The sequence below is a fragment of the Cavia porcellus genome, unplaced genomic scaffold (genome assembly GCF_034190915.1).
Source record: "Cavia porcellus strain 051 isolate PalLab524CR breed Dunkin Hartley unplaced genomic scaffold, mCavPor4.1 scaffold_1, whole genome shotgun sequence".
In the NCBI taxonomy this organism is placed as follows: domain Eukaryota; kingdom Metazoa; phylum Chordata; class Mammalia; order Rodentia; family Caviidae; genus Cavia; species Cavia porcellus.
The window spans coordinates 98,670,804-98,689,739 of NW_026947484.1; the positions used below are offsets into that span (position 1 = coordinate 98,670,804).

Consider the following 18,936-nt stretch of genomic DNA (forward strand, 5'->3'; position numbering starts at 1 on the left):
TGCACCATAAAGCACTACTAACAGAAGCAAGACATTCTCTAAGCAAGTCTGAGCTGCCTCCTCAACTTGCCTCTCTGGCCTCAGCAACCTTAAACATCAGTCAGCAGAACCGCCAGAGGGATCAAGATCTCCTCTCCAGAGTCTATGGGAAAAGGTACAAAACTAGGACCAGACTTGAGCCTGCCTCTCCACTAAGCGGTTGTATCCTTTACCTCTGAGCCTCATTCTCCTAAGCTATAAAAAGACGGCACCAGGCTACTGAAGAGGGTCCCATATCCCTGTGACAGCACTCAACTAGAGGAAATGTTCCGTCTTCTAGTAGGTGGTATGGGGTGGCTCACCACCTTCTGCTGATGATTCCATGAGGTATTTTTCCTAGTAGTCAAGTCATTCAGCAACTAAAAACAGCTCTCTGCTGCCCCGTTCCAACACAAAAATCTGACAGACCACCATAAGATTTCTTATGCTGCATGCACTCTTACAACTCAGTAATTCAGAAGTTACTGCGGAAGCATAAAAGGATAAACAGAAGAGAGCTCTCTACTCTTCCAGTCTAGATCACAATTGTTATTCATTATGAAATCACTTCCCCCTGCACTGAACACAAAAGGATGCTTACAGATTTCCCAAACTAAGGAAAGAAAAACAAGAAGAATACAGATTTCTCCCCAGTCAACCAGTTTCAACTGAGGAAAGAAGCCTCTCCAGCAAACCAAGAAGACAAAGCAACACAAGCTGTTCAACCACCTTCCAGAACACACACGGGCGCATACACACACACTGAGAGAGAAAATGTGAGCACGCACAACAGACAGAACAAGATGAACTGCCTTTAATAAGCTCTAGACAGCCACCCCAAGAACACCGGCTCCTGAAAGACACAGCCTTAAGATGTGAGGAAGCCTCAACGAGAAGGTGGAGCTCCATCCCCTGAAAAATGTCCCAGCTTCTGACCTGCTACTTGGCTCTTGCTCCTGGAACTACACTTCTACGAGGAAAGCAGCCAAAGAAACACAATTGCTATGATTTTCTCTTAGGTGTTTTGAAAAATAAATGTTATCCCCAGAGGAGGTTGCTGGCACATAACACTGTTGAGAGAATAACACTTTGCATGCAAGGCTGGGTTTCATACAGTGTCTGTCTCTCTGTCTCTCTGTCTCTGTCTGTCTGTCTGTCTCTCTCTCTCTCTCTCTCTCTCTCTCTCTCTCACACACACACACACACACACACACACACACACACGCACGCCTTGGGAGGGTCCTTCTGGGAGCCTGGCAGAATTGAGACAATTGCAGAAGCATTTTTCTCCTGCCACAACTTAAAACCCAGCAGGTTTTCCATAATTTTTTTTTAACCTGTGATGGGGCTCTTCAAAAACTAGGAAACAGTTACTCATACCACAAAAAAGAGACTCAAAATGAAGAAAAATGACATAGAAGAGGAAAACAATGGAACACAAAAACAAAGCAAATAAACACATAAAAAATATTGACCAAGAAAGTCAATAAGCAACAACCTATTTCCTGATACTTAGAATACAAAGATAGGACCCTTCTCACAATTCCTGTTAGGCTTGTGATTTTTTTAATTACCATTTTCTGCCTCTTCACCTTAAGCAACCAAGGAATGCTATGTAAGCACAAGGGTACCCTATCAACTTCTCCAAAGCTCTCTCAGTATCAAGTACTTTAAACAATAATGATCACACAAACTTCCTGGTTTCTAAGCATGACAACACAAAAACCTAAAGGTTTTAACATTCCTTAACAATATGATATATAAACTTAGATGAATTTAAAAATTTCATAAGACTGATTCCCAATCTTCAGGGAGATAAACACGCTTGATTTTTTAATCAACTCCCAATTCCCCACCTATACCGAATAAATACAGACTCTCCACCAACATGCCACAATAATCAACAGTTATACAAAGTGTGTGGTACCAAGTTTTTAGTTTGCTCAGCTTGTTTATTTTTTCAGACAGAGTCTCACTGTGTAATTCAGGTTGGCCTTGAACTCACTATGTAGCCAAGGCCGGTCTCAAACTCGCAGTGATCCTCCTGTCTCACTCAGCCTTAGGGTTACAGTTGTGCACCACCATCCCCAGCTCAGTATCAGAAATGTTCAAGTGCTGCTCAAAAAACAAGGTCAGAATGTTTCTATTTACACTAACTTAAAACTAATTTTTCTTAGGGCTTGACAGTGAGTTATACTTAAACCTTGTTTATATATTTGGAGACAGAGTCTCACTAAATTGCCCATGTCAGGCTCAAACATCCTCCTGCCTCAGCCTCTCTAAGTACTGGGATTACAGGCATGTGTCACCTAGCTCAAAATGACACTTTTTCTCACACTCAGAATAAAAATTAGCTGTAGTATAGACAGTGCCAATTTTTAAAACTGTCAGCATTAAGCTCCTATTATTCTGGAGGGTTTTGCTAAGATCCTGAATACAGAGACACATTCTGATTCATCATTATAACTGGCCTAGCTCAAGTGGCTGCTAGGAGAGCAAGCCTTTATGGGCTCTGTTCGTCCTCAGAAGCTACATTAATGCTGGGTTGATATAGAAGATCTTCGTGTCTGTTTGCCAGACGGAACAAAAAGTTAACTAGAAATATAAGTGCTTAAAGTCACCAAAGAAAAGGCTCTGCGCTGACATTTTCTACCTACTTAGCATTCATCTGTATTCAGCTCACTAGACATTAACACACACCAAAGTTGCTCTCTGCTATTCAAATCATGCTATTATGCTCAGGAGTAGATTAATAATATCCACCTTCCTTATTGTAAAATAAAATTACAGCATTGGTCCAAACATGACATGTGGAACCTCTTTATACTTCTGCAGGCACATCAGCTTGCTCCAGTGCACACAAGGAAGAAAGCTTTGCTAAGGCTGCCCTGCTATTTCAGCAGAGGGGGAGAAAGGACTAAGGACTAGAGAGTAAGGGGAACAGAGGAATACATGCACACACCTCTGTCCTATCAGCCATGTGTAGGGAGACTGTCTTTACTAAGTTGGCACCATCGGCAAAGGGGTGAGCCTCTGAACGATTCTTCATATGGTATCAGCTTTTCACAGCACCTATAAGCTTCTGTGGACCTCTGGACACACAGAAATAGGCAACTAGTAGGAGAAAAATCTCTACTCTCAATGAGGACAGGTTTAAAACCCCAGGAGGAAGGAGAGAAAAAAAGGGTACGACAGAGGCATGTCTGACAAAAGGAGAAATTGTTTTGCAGTCAGATTAAAGGAAAGGCCCAAGACAAGACTTCCCTCACCAAAATAAGGAAAGCTGCAAGATCTAATTTTATATAACAATCTAAATCCAAACACTATTTGCATAAATCAAAACCTGAAGTTTTCAGTACTGCTTTAGAAACCATAGCAGCAAACTCACAAATATGAACATCTACAAAGACCAGGTTGTGACCCAACAAACCACATCTCCTCCTCAAAGCGTCCCTTTCTGATAAACATAGGCTCATATGCTTGCTCCCTACAATTTTCTTAAGAGACCAAAAATATGTCTCTGAATTTCTGTGATATCCCCCAACCCTAAATTGTAATTCACAACTTTTTAAAACACAATTCAGGCCATATTAAATAGTTCCAGGCCATATACACCCCTGGGCCACCATTTGGTACCTGTAACAAACACAAAGACTTGTATATGGACACCCATTTCTCCCGCCAATAGCTGGACTTATCTGAACACAAAAGATACTCTTTTTCAGTGAGCAGAATGTACCAAAATACATCAGACAATGCAAAAGTTTGAGCAGAAAAAGAAAAGAAAGGGACAAGTGAGTTTGCTGTACCTGACCAGGATTACCAAGACTAGAAGCAGAACCAGGACAGGACTCAGAAGCATACACAGGGGCAGGGACTGGTACAGAGAAGTCACACAGCCAAGAGAAAGCATAAGGGGAGAGCAAGTGTTTCCATTATCAAGAAAGGAAGAAATGGGGCTGGGGATTTAGCTCAGTGGCATAAGCCACCTGCCTTACAAGCAGGTGGTTGTGAGTTCGATCCCCAGCACCGATAAAAAAAAAAAAAAAAAAGCACTGATGACCATGTGTTTGAGGAAAATTTAAAAGTTATTCACAGCCACAGGCCAGAAAATACCAGAAAGGTTTACCAAGTAGGTTTGTGATCAGTAAACAGCACCTAGGAAGGAGAAAAAAGTGTTGAATAAATTCATACAAAAATAGGTTTTATCCGGGAATGGGTTATAAAAGCTTGTTCACTTTGGAACAAATGTTATATATTTAACACATTCTAGATAGCTGTGCAATAAAGGTAGGTGACCTCCCTCCATGTCACCAGAACACCACCTGTAAAGCAGCAGCATCACCAAAACAGACAAATCTCACTTTTTCTATTTTGAAAAACAGCTCAGGGGAAGCAAGATCAAGTGCGATCAGCTCCAGGAATATTTTTCCCACTTTACCCAATTTGCTGGATTTAATTCCAAACACACTGTGATTTAAATTTGCTCTTGTACCTCTGATGTACACAAATGTTGCCTAAAGAATAAAAAGATGTTAAACATCCTTTAAAAACAAACAAGTGACCAATTTCCAGTAATTTACTTGGCTAGGCATTCATCAGTGACTTTTCACTTGGTGTGAAGGAAAGGTAAGAAAGAAATGAAACAAGCAGAAAACGTATTCTATGAAAACTTCATCTTGTGATTTTTCTTTGTTTTTTATTTTTTTGAGACTGAGTCTTGCTACATACTACAGGCTGGCCTTCAATTCCCTAAAGTAGCCCAGGCTGGCCTTCACCTCACTGCAAGCCTGCTGCTTCAGTCTCTGATTGTGGGGATCATAGGGGTCCGCCACAAAGCCTGGCTATCTTCTGACATTTAACAATCAAGCCATGGCAAGAGATTAAATAAAATTCAAATCAAAAAATATTGACTGAGTATTTTAATGTAAATGCTATCATTTTAAAATCCAATTTCTCACTGAAAAAATATTAAAAATTTAAATTAAGAAATTTATATTCCTGGAATGTTAGCTGGCTAAATTTTCGTAATCTTACATTCACATGTCATCTTTTAGCATCATTTATATTTTCAAAGACATTACATCTTAAACTTTCCAATTCCAATAAAATATCTATTTCTATACTGAAATATTCAAAGTCACAACTTTCAAAACCTCCTGCATTCTTTTTGTTCTTCTACTCCACGGCAGAAATAAATGTATGGCAGTATGTTAAAGGCTGCAGGCAGAATTTCAGAGGTAGTGTAGATACTCTTAGCAGGCACAAAAGGTCCTGTATTCAATCTGTAGCACCAAAAAAAAAAAAAAGTATATAAAAATATAAAGACAAAATGCATATAACTGTTGTATAAGAATCACTCATTACGTCTTCCAATTTGGTAAACACGGTTCAAAACTCTTGTACTTCAACATGCTCACCTTTAATTTGATCCTTGAGATGCAGAAAGTGAGGTCTTAATACAAAAAAAAAAAAAAAGTTAGAAATCAAGGATGGAGTCAAGTCAAAAAAGACAAGAAAAATGAAGTTTCTGGTCCAGTATTTTCCACCTGGTCTTCCTAAATTAAGAACTTTAAGTTAAATGACAAAAATCTACTAAGGCTACTAACTCAGCAGATAAACTGGCAGCACTGTATTCACAGGAGGACCTTCCATGTGTTAATATTTATTTATGAAAACAGGACGCAGAGTCATCCTAAGAAATGAAGGCCCACACTGCTAACTCCACAGCTAACTCACAGAACCTGAAAATGTCTGTGTCCAGCTCCCGACAGTGCAGGAGGTCTCTAGATTCCTAAAGTCCTCTTTTCCAAACACAGCAGAATTTCACTGTAGTCTTTACTCCAGGTAAGGTGGTACAAATTTATGGAAATTCCCATATATGTGCATTTCTCCAGGAAGAAAAGCTCTACAACTTTCTTCAAATACTCGAATCCTTCAATATTAATAAATGTTAGTTTTACAGTGACTACACAATATGATAAAGAAAAGCCAACAATTCCAAAATAGGTCTCACCCTCTATACTAATCAAGAGGAAAAATTAGTTAAGCAATTAGTGAACTTGAAGTGAGTTTGACTACTACTAAAAAAAAAACAAAATGAAATAAAATCCTATCCTGAATCAACAGTTTACTCATTTGATATTTATGAAAATAAAAATTTTTGTCATATTCCACTAAGGTAGTGTTTCAAATTGCTAAAATAATGAATAGCTCACAACAAAATTCTGGAGAAAAAAGTACTTATTCAAAATACCAATCTGCTTCTTATAACAAACATTTTAGATCAAAGACAATAGCCTATTATTAATCTATCATTATTAGACAAGAGAAAAATAATATACAGGTACCTTAATCAAAATGTACCTGGTGCTAAGACAGACCTGCACTGGGGGGGAGTTTATTGTTTCACCACAAATAAATATTGTGAGAAAAAAATGACATTTAAGAGGGGGGGAAGGGTAACTTGTTAAATCTTATTTTTAGCTGCAATATGATGCAAAAAAATCAGTAATATATAATAAGACAGCAAGTTTTTCAAATAGGAAAAAGGACCCAATACACTTAACTTCTTAATAAGATAACCTGCAAATCAATTTAGTTCTAGCTCCATGTCACCTATTTTTATGATCTTCTAGGTTGTTTTACCCTTTATTTCCAAAGCCCTATCCTTCTGTTTATGAAGAGTTCCTACAATAAAAATCAGTATCTGTCATCTCATAAAACTATTCAGCAATATTCAGAGCAAAAACAGGTGGATAAGAACATCCAAAAAAATGTATTCAAAAACTAATCCAGAGCTCTGAGAAAACACCCTTTCCAAAAGTAGTTGTTTTAATAAAGACCAATTTCCAAAAACTAACGGTAACATTGAAGGGGAAGATACATACAACACTATACCTAGTTCAGTGTTGCTCACATAACAGTCACCTTTTGTTTTATACCACTGAATACAAGGTTAGAGATACAGGAAATCATCTTCCCTTAAAGCTCTCCTAGTTACCTCGATAAAATGAAATTTATAATGCATATCACACAAGCTAAAAGCCAAACCTGTTAACTTCTTGTTAATGAAAGTTTTTCTAAATACTTCATAAATAGTAAGATCACATTATACTAATCTCTGTTTTAAAATCAGACTCCAAAAGTTACCATTTAAAGTACGATAAAACATATTTTTAATACACAAAAACCTTAAAGTAAATGTATCGTCTTTCAAACCTAAGTGCTTTCCATCTCTATAGTACAGTTTTATGGTTCTTAAAATCCAAAAATAATAAACTAGTACTGTAAACCTACTAGTATTATAAACCAAATAAATATGCAATAAATGTTCTTCCTAAATTAGAAACACAAGATATTGCTGATTTGGCATTAAATTACAGTATGTGTGCTTGCAAGTAACCAGACCAGTGAAGACTTCCACAACAGTAAAATGAAACCAGCTGAAGCAAGTGAACATTCTATGCATTTTATGTCCTCCAGAGAGCTGGGTGTGGCATCTTCAGGGCACAAAGCCTACAAACATTTCTATATCAACAAAGCAGCAGAGCCTCTAACCAGGATAAACTGCATAAGCCTGCATCCCTGTGCAACATAAAATGCAGGTCCCTCTGTATAAAAATTATTAAGAATTTCGCTGGTGGGGGTGAGGGATGCACCCGCACAGCTCACGAGCCTATAAAGCATCCCTATCTCTAACCATACACCCACACTAAAATTACTTTTAGGGAAAAAAAGACTGAAATGTGATGTGTTTACAGTGACATTTGGCCTGCCCAGCTCAATAGCCGAGGAAACAGAAAGACCCAGGATGAACTGCTATGGACAGGTTTTCCACAGGGTGGCATAACATCCAGGCCCACTGACAGCCCCCTGAAAAGCTTCCAAACAACATGACCATGTCAAGTACCAAAGCTCTCTAGGCTCTCTCACTTCTAAACACTGTGGATGACAAAAGTAGTAATAAGATAATGTGGTAGATTTAATAAGACTTCAAATGACAGCAAAAGAATTGACCCTACCCATGTAGACAAGAAATCAAAATGACAAATGCAGTATTTTGGAATATCCAATTATGCGGGGAGAAAAAACACTAAGAATAATTTACCACGATGGTGTTGTGTCATACTAACACCTGAAAATCACTTCAGGTTAAAGAATAATCTTTCTCAACAAAGAGAAAACCGTTGATGCCAATTTTGAAGTCAGGGTATTCTGGATGGTTCTATCCGGTTCTTAGGAACTTGGGACTTGCTTCTAAAAGAGAAAACATTTTTTTAAAACATTATATTCATGCCGGGCGTGGTGGCTCACGCCAGTAATCCCAGAACTCAGGAGGCTGAGGTGGGAGGATCTTTGCAAGTTCAAGACTAGCCTGGGCTACAAAGTGAGCTCAAGGCCAGCCTGAACTGCATAGCAAGACCCAGTCTCAAAAAAAAGACCAAAAAAAAAAAAAAAAAATTATATTCATGGTAATAAAAAAAGCTCCGGAAGGCTGGAATAGCTGATGGTGGGTGGTTACAAGGATTCATCCAGGAACAAGTATCTGTGTACAACCCCAAGAGGGCAGTTTAAGGAGTTGGGCAACAGAAAGATCAATTACAGCATTGTTCTTTCATCTACTAGGTAGTTGGGTCATAAGCAAAACTACAAAAAAACAGGGACAAGATCTTATTCCTCTGTTGAAGAAGCATTAACTACAACCACCCACCAAAAACCCAAAACCAAAAAGGAACTCCAATTAACCGACCTCACTTGGGCCTTGAAAAGGAAAACACTGAATTAAGAGGTGGGCTGACAAAAACTGCCCAGTCCTGGGTACTCGTTCCATACAAGGACTGAATTCTAAAACCACCAGTCTCTTGCAGGGTCAGGAAATGCTGTGCTCGGCTGAAGTAGCTGACTCCCTAACACCTTACGCTACATGATGGCCAAAGGACCTACGGACAGGAAGAAGACAGGGCCCAAAAGCTACAGTTCGGTTTAGCTTTTTGAGGGTAGAAAATCTTACTCCCCAAAAGCTGGCGGCCCAAAGTTGCCCAACAGGCCACAAGGGCTGTTTTAATCATACAAACACAAACGCTCTTCCTGGATGTGCCGTATTCCTTCACAATCTAGCATTTCTACCGTTCTCCGGTGTTATCTTCAGTCTCATCTCTCCCCATTGCTATGAGAACTCAGCAAGTAAGTGTACCCTGCGCTGGGCTGAGTAGTGTTAAATGAACATTCCTGCTCCCCTTCTACAAGGAATAGCCTGAAAGTAGATGCACCATGCCGCCAGGCCATGCAGCAGGCCGGTCACCATTTTCTCTTCTCAGAGAGCCAGAGGAGCCAGCAGAGCCTGGCGGGCTTTCCCTGCGGCTCGCCAAAATGGAGCCTCCAAGTCAGCTTCCGCCAGAAGGGCCCAGCGCAAAAGCGAAAAAAAAAGTCCGAAGAGTCTGGAAAACTGACTGTTTGGCAAATGCACAGTATTTCAGTATTACGGGATAGCAAGAGATTACCTCCTTCAAGACTAATATTTGAGGGATTTTCAATGGACTTGTTTACTCTAAATTTTGAAGGTGAGCTACCTGCTTAACAGGACAAAGTTTTTAGAGGTGGGGTCACAAGAATACCAAATTTTATAAGCTCTTTTGTCCTGGCCAGAGTACAGTCCTATCACATTTGGGTATTACTAAGCACCATTCTTTGGGTGAAAAAATACAGAACAGAAAGTCACACGTAGCAATTACCTTTTTGCCCACATTACAGAAAACGTAGAAGACTTAACATGAAATTATCATGAAGATGGTCTTTGAATATACACACAATTTTCAACGACCATCTGCACAGTGACAACCCCAGACTTGTAAGTCCCTCACACCTAAAGCCACAGTGTGTTCTAGCTCTCAAGGGTATTGAGTCAGCTTTTCCGCGCAAAGACGGTTTGCTGGTCACTGTCAGGCCCTCGGAGGAGCCCTGCCTGTGGCCTGGGGTTGGCTGGCCTCCCGGGCTCCCCCAATCTCACCCGTGCACTCACAAACGTCACGCACCTCGGCAGCAGGCGGGCCTCTCCACAGAGCTAGACGACGAACCGCAGCGGCCACTTCGAGCAGCGCCCCAAATGTCGGACACCGCCGCCGGCCGGGCAGAGCGGCAGCGTTTCCCGCCCAGCGCACGCTCGCGGTGCGTGGACCCGGGACGCGAACTGGCGCGGCTGCGCCGGACCTCGGACCTCACCTACTCCACGTGAGGGGAGTCACCGCCCACCGCCCCTGGCCCGCGCGCCACGGCCTAGCGTCTTCTCCGCAGCCCCGCGGACGGCCCTGGAGCTCCACGCGCCCGCGAGGCGCCGCCGTGACACGGCCCGCCAGACAGCAGTCCTCGGCGTGTGTGGCGGGAGGGCGCAGTACAGTCCGCCGCGAGGCGGCCGCCCTGGCCCGGCCTTGTCCCGAAGCGCCTCCCCCCGGCCCGCCAACGCACTCACCTGCGTCTCCGCGCAGTTTCCTCCTCGACTCCCCGCGGCCGCGGCGGACTCGTCTACGCCCGTGCACGCTGCCTGGCGCTGCCGGCCGGCTCGCTCGGCTCCCGCCACCCCCACCGCCTGTGCCCCGGAGGGGAGGAAAGGGGCGGTGCCACCTCCCGAAGCGTCCAATTCCCTCCACTCCCGCCGCAAGAGGCCGCGCTCAAGGAACTTCACAGGCGCAACCTCTGCCGCCCCCACCAGTGTCCGTGTCCTACGCGCCACCAGGGCTCGTGTCTCGGCCGCAGCCTGCCAGGCTCGGCGGCGGCGGCGTGCACAGCTCCTAACCTCAGCGCCCACAAAAACCTGGGGGCAGTTGAGGCCGCCGCCCCGCCCACGCGCCCACGCCCCCTGCACTTGCCTGCTAGGACTCGGAGCTGCAGCTACAGTGGCTCTGCGCGGGCCGACAGCACGGCCGCGGAGGAGTCGGAGTCGCTCCTGGCGGGCGGGCGGGCGAGCGGGCTGGCTGCTCCTCGGAAAGGCGGTGGCGGGAAGAAGCCCTGGAACTGGCGGATCCCCGCCCCGCCCGAGCCGCACCCGCGGAGCACCCTCTGACCCACCGCCTTCCTGGCCCGGCCGGCCTTGCCTCAGTGACGCTGGGCGCCGCGGTCCCGCCGTTTGTAGCGGGCGCGGAGGAGGGGCTTGCCTGGACCAGGGCCAGGAGGCGGGGCTGGCGGCGAGTTCTCGGCGCTGTGGCCCACACGGCGCGTGCCCTGCCCGGCCACCCCGTGGGTCGTCGCCAGGTCGGTCCTTGACCTGCAGAAAAGATGCAGGCTGCGGCTGATTGGGCTCAGGTCCTCGGCCTCTGTATTCCCACCAGACTCTTCCACCAGATTTCCCTGGACTATAGAGAGTCACTCGTCCCAGGAGGCAGCTTCCAGGTGCAAGTTTGCAAACCCCGAGGCTTTGAGCGCTCTTCGGGAGTCAGCAGCTCACAGCACTGGGGTTACTTTGATATACATGTGTGTACAGCTGGTGTATGCACACACGTATATACATATCCATGACAATTAGACTTGGAAATGTCTTTTTCCCCTACTTCACAACCAAAACAGGTCCTGTCCCTGGACGGAAAACTAAAGGCTCAGTCCCTCGCTGCTCCTTCCTGGCTATCTAGATAGAATCTAACGCTTACGCCCGGGGTACCTGTGCGGGGTGCTATATTCTGCTCCAAATGCAAAGTAGTAAGTCCTGCACTCCACTGTGCAAGCGCCTGCCGCTAGACATCGTTTCTCCCAGTGCCCCCCAGGCAAGCCCCGAAAAGGCCAACTCTTCACCGAGGGGACGTCCCACGGCTGCCCAGCCTTGGCCCGCCCCCTTGCCCAGTTCAATCCCTTTTCCTTAGAAAAACCTGTGCCCTGCCCTCGACCCAGACCCGTAACTGAGAGTCAGAACCGACCCCTGAGCCACGCGGAGAGAGCACGTTTTTTACACCTGTTTAGTCATTTAATTACCAGAGCACCTGTCGTATTTTCTTTATTGCAAAGGCTTCCGTTTTAACCTTCTCCCCTAAAAAACATTTAAAATATCACCTGTCATACCTACCTGAAATTGCCGGAGATAAGAGAAAGGAACTGAGCAGTGGGCGACTGAGTCGCCGCAAGAACGTGACCGAGGTTACAGCTTCAAGGGCATGCTGCGGGTTTGATGCAGCAAGGTCTGCTAAGGGCGCCCAGCGCTCCCCGCCCCCATGCGACGGGCGGGGCGTAGGGGGTGGAGAAGGGAGGAGGACTCCTCTAACCTAGGGCGGAAGTGGGGGAAGCAAATTTAGGCTTTTGGGAGAAGTCAAATCAGGCATTATAAAGTAGAGGACTCAACCATAGTCAAATGAAGACTGGCCATTCCTCAATTTTGGGGACGCACAGTGGGGACACTAGAAGTACCTAGCTGGTCCTATATCAGCCTTTCTGTGCCATCCCAAATCAGATTTACAACTAAATGACCTTAATTGACATTGTACGGGTTCCTTAAAAAAATACTCAAAACGCCTGCGCCTTTTTGACCTCCCTCTAAAGAGTTAATTGTAATATTCTCATCCCAGGCAGGTGAAACGGCAAGGAATACCAGTTACTAAACGTTAGGTGAAAATAGGCCTATCTAATTTGCCACTCCAAACCTAAAACTCTTAGAATGTCCTACACCCGACTTCCTGACGCTGTCTTCCTAAAGTTAGGGGAGAGAGTTCCCCAAGTCAACTAAATCACTTCTGCCTACAGTCTTTCATTTGGTGAAGAACTCTAGAACTGGTTAGCTTTATAAACCAAGGTGCCTGTGCACTTGTTTAAAAAGGGAAAGGGAAAGCCATAAAGACCTGCTGTTGTAAATAGGCTTACACAATGACTGGAATAACTAAAGGCAGTCGTTTCTGATTTTTGGTTTTTGGTTTTTTTTCATTTAATCTCCTAATAGTCCTTTCTGAAACATTTTTTTTTTCTTTTGAGCACTTGCTCAAATTCAGACAAATCTCTCCAGTGTCCCGTTTAATTTAAGAAGCCATTTTACAAGGAAGACTTATAAGGCCAAAACATTTCCTATTGGTCTAGTCCCCCCCCCAACACAAACACTTTTCCTGGCCTTTGAAAACTGGCTTTCAATTAGGAAAATAATTTCTTCCAATTTCTATTGTGTGTTTTGCACTTCCTTAAGTCTCTTTCAACCCTACTTCGTGCAGGCTGCAGTTAGTAGTGTAGGCCTAGGAAATAAAATACATTCGTCTTCCATCCATATCACCCTGAAGATAGGTACAGGCATGTGGAGAGGAGCTGTGGGTTGAGGCTCTTAACCAACGGGAATGTTTGGACATGCGTGGGGGAGGGGAAAGAATCTGTGCTTTTTGGGAACGAAGAAGTACAGAGGTTTCCATGCCGTCTAGCAGTGTTAAAAGAAATATCAAATGGTTGGCTATGTCCTCTCACTCTTGCCACAAGGCAACCAGACCTGCAGCTGATAATTACAAGAGAAAATACCCAGTCTCCACATCAGTTTTCCTAAAGGATACTTGCAAATGTAAAATGGGGAACGTATCCTCCGACCCCCAATTTGCCACAGTTGTATAGCTCTCTGATTAATTCTTTACAGACGTGAAATAGGTGGATACCTAGCAACGTGCTGGGCATAAATTAAGCAACAATAGCCACGCGAGGTCCTGTCCACCGCGGAGCGCCCATGGTGGGCACTGCCACCTTGCCATCCCTGGCTCCCATCGCCCTTGACAAGAGTCCGCGGCAGGCTGGCAGCGCGCTGGTCTTTGGAACCAACAGGATGGGTGGGGTGGTGAGCAGCGAGAAATCAGCCGCTGCAGCCGGCTTTGTAGCGTCTCGCCATCCTCTGCCTCTCAAGCACCACACGGACGCCCTGACGCACACTCACCCACACCCCTTCGTGCCAATAATTGAAACTTCTCTTAAGCAAAGCCAACACCTCGTTCCACCATCACCACTCCCGCCCTCCCTGTTCTGCGAACACCCTGTCCCCTTTCCCAAGTCTACCCTGGATTCGCTCTTTTGGAGAAGAAAGCCCGCTGGTTTCTCTTAATCCCTAAGAAATCACAAAAGTTAAAATGAAGCGTGTGCCTGTGTGCCCAGCTTCTCGTCCCCAACCATCTTGCTCCAAGCGTCGGTTTAACAATAGCTCTTCGAGGAAGGGGAGCAGTGAAGGGGGCGGGCGAGGGCGGCGTAACCCGCTCAGCTCCCCGAGTGGCGGAGCAGCCCCGCAGCTGCGAGGGGGTTCCCCTCTTCCTCAAGGCGAACTCAGCCGCGTAGGACCAAGGACAGGGCTTGGAATCCAGTCCCAGCGCCCAGCACTGCAAGGCGAGGCTCCAGGCAGCCGCCACTTCACAGACACATCTCCAACGAGCTTATTTACGCTTTCCGAACAAAGAGAATCTCATATCCGGTACAGGCTTAAGGTTTCGGCCCCAAATTGGCTATCTTCTTTTAAATCTGAATTATGGCCACTGGCATCCGTGATTTAGAGCCCGCATACCAAGCGATGATGAGTTTTGACAGCTTCTAACCACCCCAGCCCTAGCCCACCCCCAGCCCTCAGGCGGCGTGTACTTTTTTCAGTCAACTACAATTCGCTGCCTGGTGCAGCATCTAAATTCCTTCTGGCAATCCCATCTTCCCAGCACATGCTATCTGGTTAATGCAATTAAGCCGGGAGGTTTTGTTGGTCTAATCTGCAAGTCCAGGCTTCTGATTCCCTTTAATGATACTAAAGCCTCTCCAGTCCTCCAGTTCCTTTGCGAAAGTAGAGGCATGCATCCCACCAACACCCAAGTTATCCCTCTCTTCCCACGAAATGAACTTCCAACCTCAATCCCGAAGCTCACTCAACATCTAGCCTCCCATTGTATCCCTGCTTTACCCTGGCCACATTTACCACTTAAGTTTCTATCACTGACATTTTCGAATCTTCAGTACATTAAGCATGCGTCCACTGTCTTTTAGTCTAGCTCTCTAGAATTTAAAAAAAAAAAAAAAAGCAGTAGGTTTGAAATGAGGCAAACGTGTGCAATTAACTTCGTATTCTGTATTCCGCTCACTTACAGGTTTTCTGGGTTTGCCAGCACATCGCTGCAACTAATGATTAAAGAAACCAAACCGAAACTTACCTTTCTCCCTTAAGGTTTTTTGTGTATGTGTGTTTTTAAAGTAACGGTGCAGTTCTCCCAATAAGGATGAGCAAGAAGCTGCTGGATAGTTCTCTTAAGACAGCACGAAACCTAAACTGTGCTCGGCTTAAAAGAAGCAAATAAAAAGAAATGCTTTCGACCCCGAAGTCCAACGCTAAAAGAAATGGCGAGAAAAAAAAATATGAAAGGGGAGGGGAAACTTAAAAAAAGAGAGTTTAAAAAGACGGAGAGACTACCCTCCTATTGCCGTTCAACTAAACAAAAAGAGGCAAGAAAAACAAACCAAGGAACAAAGAAAGAGACGAAAGAACGTTTTTTCAAAAAGACGACGTCTTTCTCCTTGTTGCTTTTTAGTAGGTCGCTACTGGAGTAAGCTGCTGCATCTCTAAGTGAGAACAGAAATAGTGGGGGAGGACGTCTTAAAAGGGAGGTGGACTGGACCACAGATTTATAGCACCGTATCACCAACCCCTTCTCTGCCTCCGCACTGCCGTGTGTGCAGCTGCTCTGCCAGGCTCCTATCCCGGCCAGCACGCGCGGAAGTATACGCCGAGTCGTGCCACAACGCAACTTGCTCATTGCTCCAGGTTGTTGATTGGTCTAGCCGCTTCCATTGAGACCGCCCAGGCGAGACTGCGTGACACGATTGGCTAAGATCTTGTGTCACTCTCGCGAGCTCAATGGAGTCCCTTTTCAAGGTAAGTTGTGCGGGGAAGTACACACTTAACACTGGCGGCGAAGGGAAATGCAAGGAGCAAAAAGAGATGGGGAGAGAGCAGCGTGGGAGGGTTGGAACTGTACTATCAGAGTTTGCGATATGGCACGGTCTCCTAGCCTCTCAAATCTTTCTGCTTCCGAAAGATTCATTTCCATTGCCATCACTGCTGCTTCTTTGGCATATTTCTTTATAGCATTAAACTCTGTCGGGTATGTATAAATCACTGAGAGCTCCCTTCTCTTTGATCTGAGTGAAAAGGATGAATGTACATCCATGACTTGCCCGCATGCCTTTTTCGAGTTATATTCCAGTAGTCTGTATTAAATATTAGACAACTGTTTGTCTTTTTGTGTTTTAATATGTATGTCTATTGCAGATTTCTTGTTTTTGCTTTTTTTTGTTTGGTGTTTTGTTGTTTTTTATAGAACATCTTTTAGAGTAAGAATGAAGTCAGAAATGTCTTCAAATAAAGCTGCACGGTTTAAATTAGCTTTCACTTCATGTCATAATAGAAAAGGATAGCAGAAACATCCTGACCAGAAAAATACGTACTAGCTAGAACTAAAGTCCTTCACTTGGAGGTGTATGATGATGACTCTCAAAAAAAAAAAAAAAAAATGCAACTGTATATAAAATTAGAACAAGCCACTTTTGCATTTGCTGGAAGTACAGTTCTTGGACCACACATGTATTGCAGACAGGAAAGACAGTTGAACTTTTACCAAAGCTTTTTCTTAGAATACAAAAAAAAAAAAAAAAAAAAAAAAAATTTAACCAAAAGACCAAGTGTTGTCAATATTTCTGCTTTATAAGTGAAGATTACTTAAATATAACACCATAGTTTATTAACACGCAAGAGTCTGTCATACAGTTTTGCTTGTGTTTATTTCTTCCTCTAAGTGCAAGCGAGATCTTTGGAATTTTTTTTTATTATTATATGTAGAGACAATATGCACTTGAGGTGTGTCCTTCTCGAGCCAGAATTTCTTTTTCCCATCTTGAAAGGTAGTGCCAATTTCCTAGACAGTAGTTAACATTTCTTATAGGGTAATATGTCTTCTCTAGAGCCACAGGCTTTTCTGGGGAGAAAAAATCCTTTACCTGATTATTACCAGGGACTGCCTTTAAGAATGTTTGAGAGAGATGGCTCAGTAAATATTGCAGGAAGGTGGAAATTGTTTTACAGAGGGAAAGGGAAAAGATGGCTCAAGAGTAAAATGACTTGGAAGTGAAGGGTAAAAGTTGATTGTTTCCTTGACTGTGTCCTTGAGTGTTGATACTTGAATAATGGCAAAATACCTGTTTACCTCTCTTTATAGCCTGTATAACAATGTCTGAGTTCTGTTACTTTGCATGACAATAACTAAGGGTGGGAAAGAAGGCCTGAATCTATACATTATCGTATAATTAGCATTTACAATTATCATTCCTTAACCACCGTCCCCCCTTTTTTTATAACAACAGCCCCTAGGATCCTAATTTCATCTTAAATCTATTCTATAGACTTAGGTGAAATTCAGGACAAAAAGAAAAAAAATGAAGAAATGGGTTAAGAGGCTGGAAAAAAAAAAGACTGCATTCTATATACAACAGACATATGACTTACAAAAGATTGGGGTTGTTGTCCTCCTGTTTAAACCCTGTCCCAAGCCCTCAACTCAGTACAAAAAAAAAAGCCTCTTATATAAGAGGTTACAGTACAGTACTTTTTTGTTTAATCAGACTCATCTATAAAATGAATTGTCTTTGTTCCTTATTTATAAAATTGATACTGCATTAATTGTGTGTGTTCATGTAATTTTGAAGAAAATCTTTACTATTATATAAATGCCTCCTAACTAGATAGAAATAGATACTTTTTAACTTTCTGATGCAGAAAAAATATATCCATAATAAAGATGATAGATTACAATGGTATATTTTCCATACGCTGGTTTCTCTTCGGATCATATAAATCTTTTGCCTTTTACAATGATATATTTTCCAAAAGCATAGAGTTTGTAAAAGGTTGATATTGAAGTAATGAAAATCTTAACATGTTTGTTACATCACGATATTACACAGAGAAGAATAAACTTATTCTAAATACAAAATAATAAATTTTATACATTTTACATATACTCTCTTCTTCAGTTTGGGCAGAGCAGCAAGTATTTTTCAAGATACTGTCATCTTTGACATTGTCTTTCCTCTGTAGATAAAATGGATTTATATTCTTTTAGGAATTAAAAATACCCTAAAATAATAGTTTACGTCCTACATAAAACAGAAATTTTTAAAATTTTAAACTTTTAAATGGGTAAGTATACCAAAAGCAACATGTGCTTTTCCAACTTTTAAAAATAAAAGCTGGCTACCATCACTTAACACAAATAGTACCTGCATGCTGACTTCACACTGAAGTTCGGGTATCACAGTCTATGTGCAAAGATATCACTCTATTGAAAGCAAAAATATAGCCACCCTTTGTTTATTCATAGTTCAGTGAAAGAAGTAGCCACAGCATCGGACCCTGCATTAGAAAGGCATTTGAAAGATTTTTGAATCCTAATTAAGTCATATTAGCTCTGACATATTTTCAAAGTCCTCAGCATTATTTTCTGTTACACCAGAATGGAGAGAGATTGAGAGAGCTATGAAAGCTTGGAGAAAAGTTTGGTGGCATGGTGCGAATAAAATTCCAAAAAGAACTGTTCTCAACACTGAAAATACAATGAATTTAATTGATTATTTTAAGGAAGTGTCTTTACTTTAAAAAAAAACACTCACTGGAATACTTAAAAGTATTGTGGACAGTGCTGTTTAGGGTAGATAAACCCTCCTTACACCAGTCTTTCTTGGGGTGGGGGAGTGCTTTTAGTATTTTATAAGAGGTTCTATAAACTACTTGCAACTTTTTAAAAAGTAAACAAAGAAGTTAAGTTGTATGAGTTTAATGCTTGACTTCGGGTGAAAATCTCAAGCAGTATCTTCTCAGATAAATTAAAACATTGTTCTGTTTCAATGGGGCAAGGGTGTTGATAATGTTGGAAATGTAATAATGTCTGTATAAGAAATATA

At 43.0% G+C, this 18,936-nt stretch overlaps 1 protein-coding gene across 26 annotated transcripts in view; it reads right to left on the bottom strand.

Moving 5' to 3' along the window:
- The window catches only part of Elavl2 (ELAV like RNA binding protein 2), a 159,109-nt gene that overhangs the window by 119,220 nt on the left and 20,953 nt on the right, over window positions 1-18,936 (bottom strand). For 6 of the 26 annotated variants that reach the window (XM_063252046.1, XM_063252042.1, XM_063252048.1 and 3 more), the window contains exon 1: window positions 15,138-15,681. The exons of 3 other annotated variants lie outside the window; for them this stretch is intronic. The gene's annotated coding sequence lies outside the window, so the exon portion shown is untranslated. Of the gene's footprint in view, window positions 1-10,052; window positions 10,384-10,486; window positions 10,644-10,883; window positions 11,027-11,668; window positions 11,803-12,067; window positions 12,217-15,137; window positions 15,682-18,936 lie in introns of those variants that run through there. 17 more of the 26 variants (XM_063252050.1, XM_063252031.1, XM_063252043.1 and 14 more) reach the window with 14 other exon arrangements.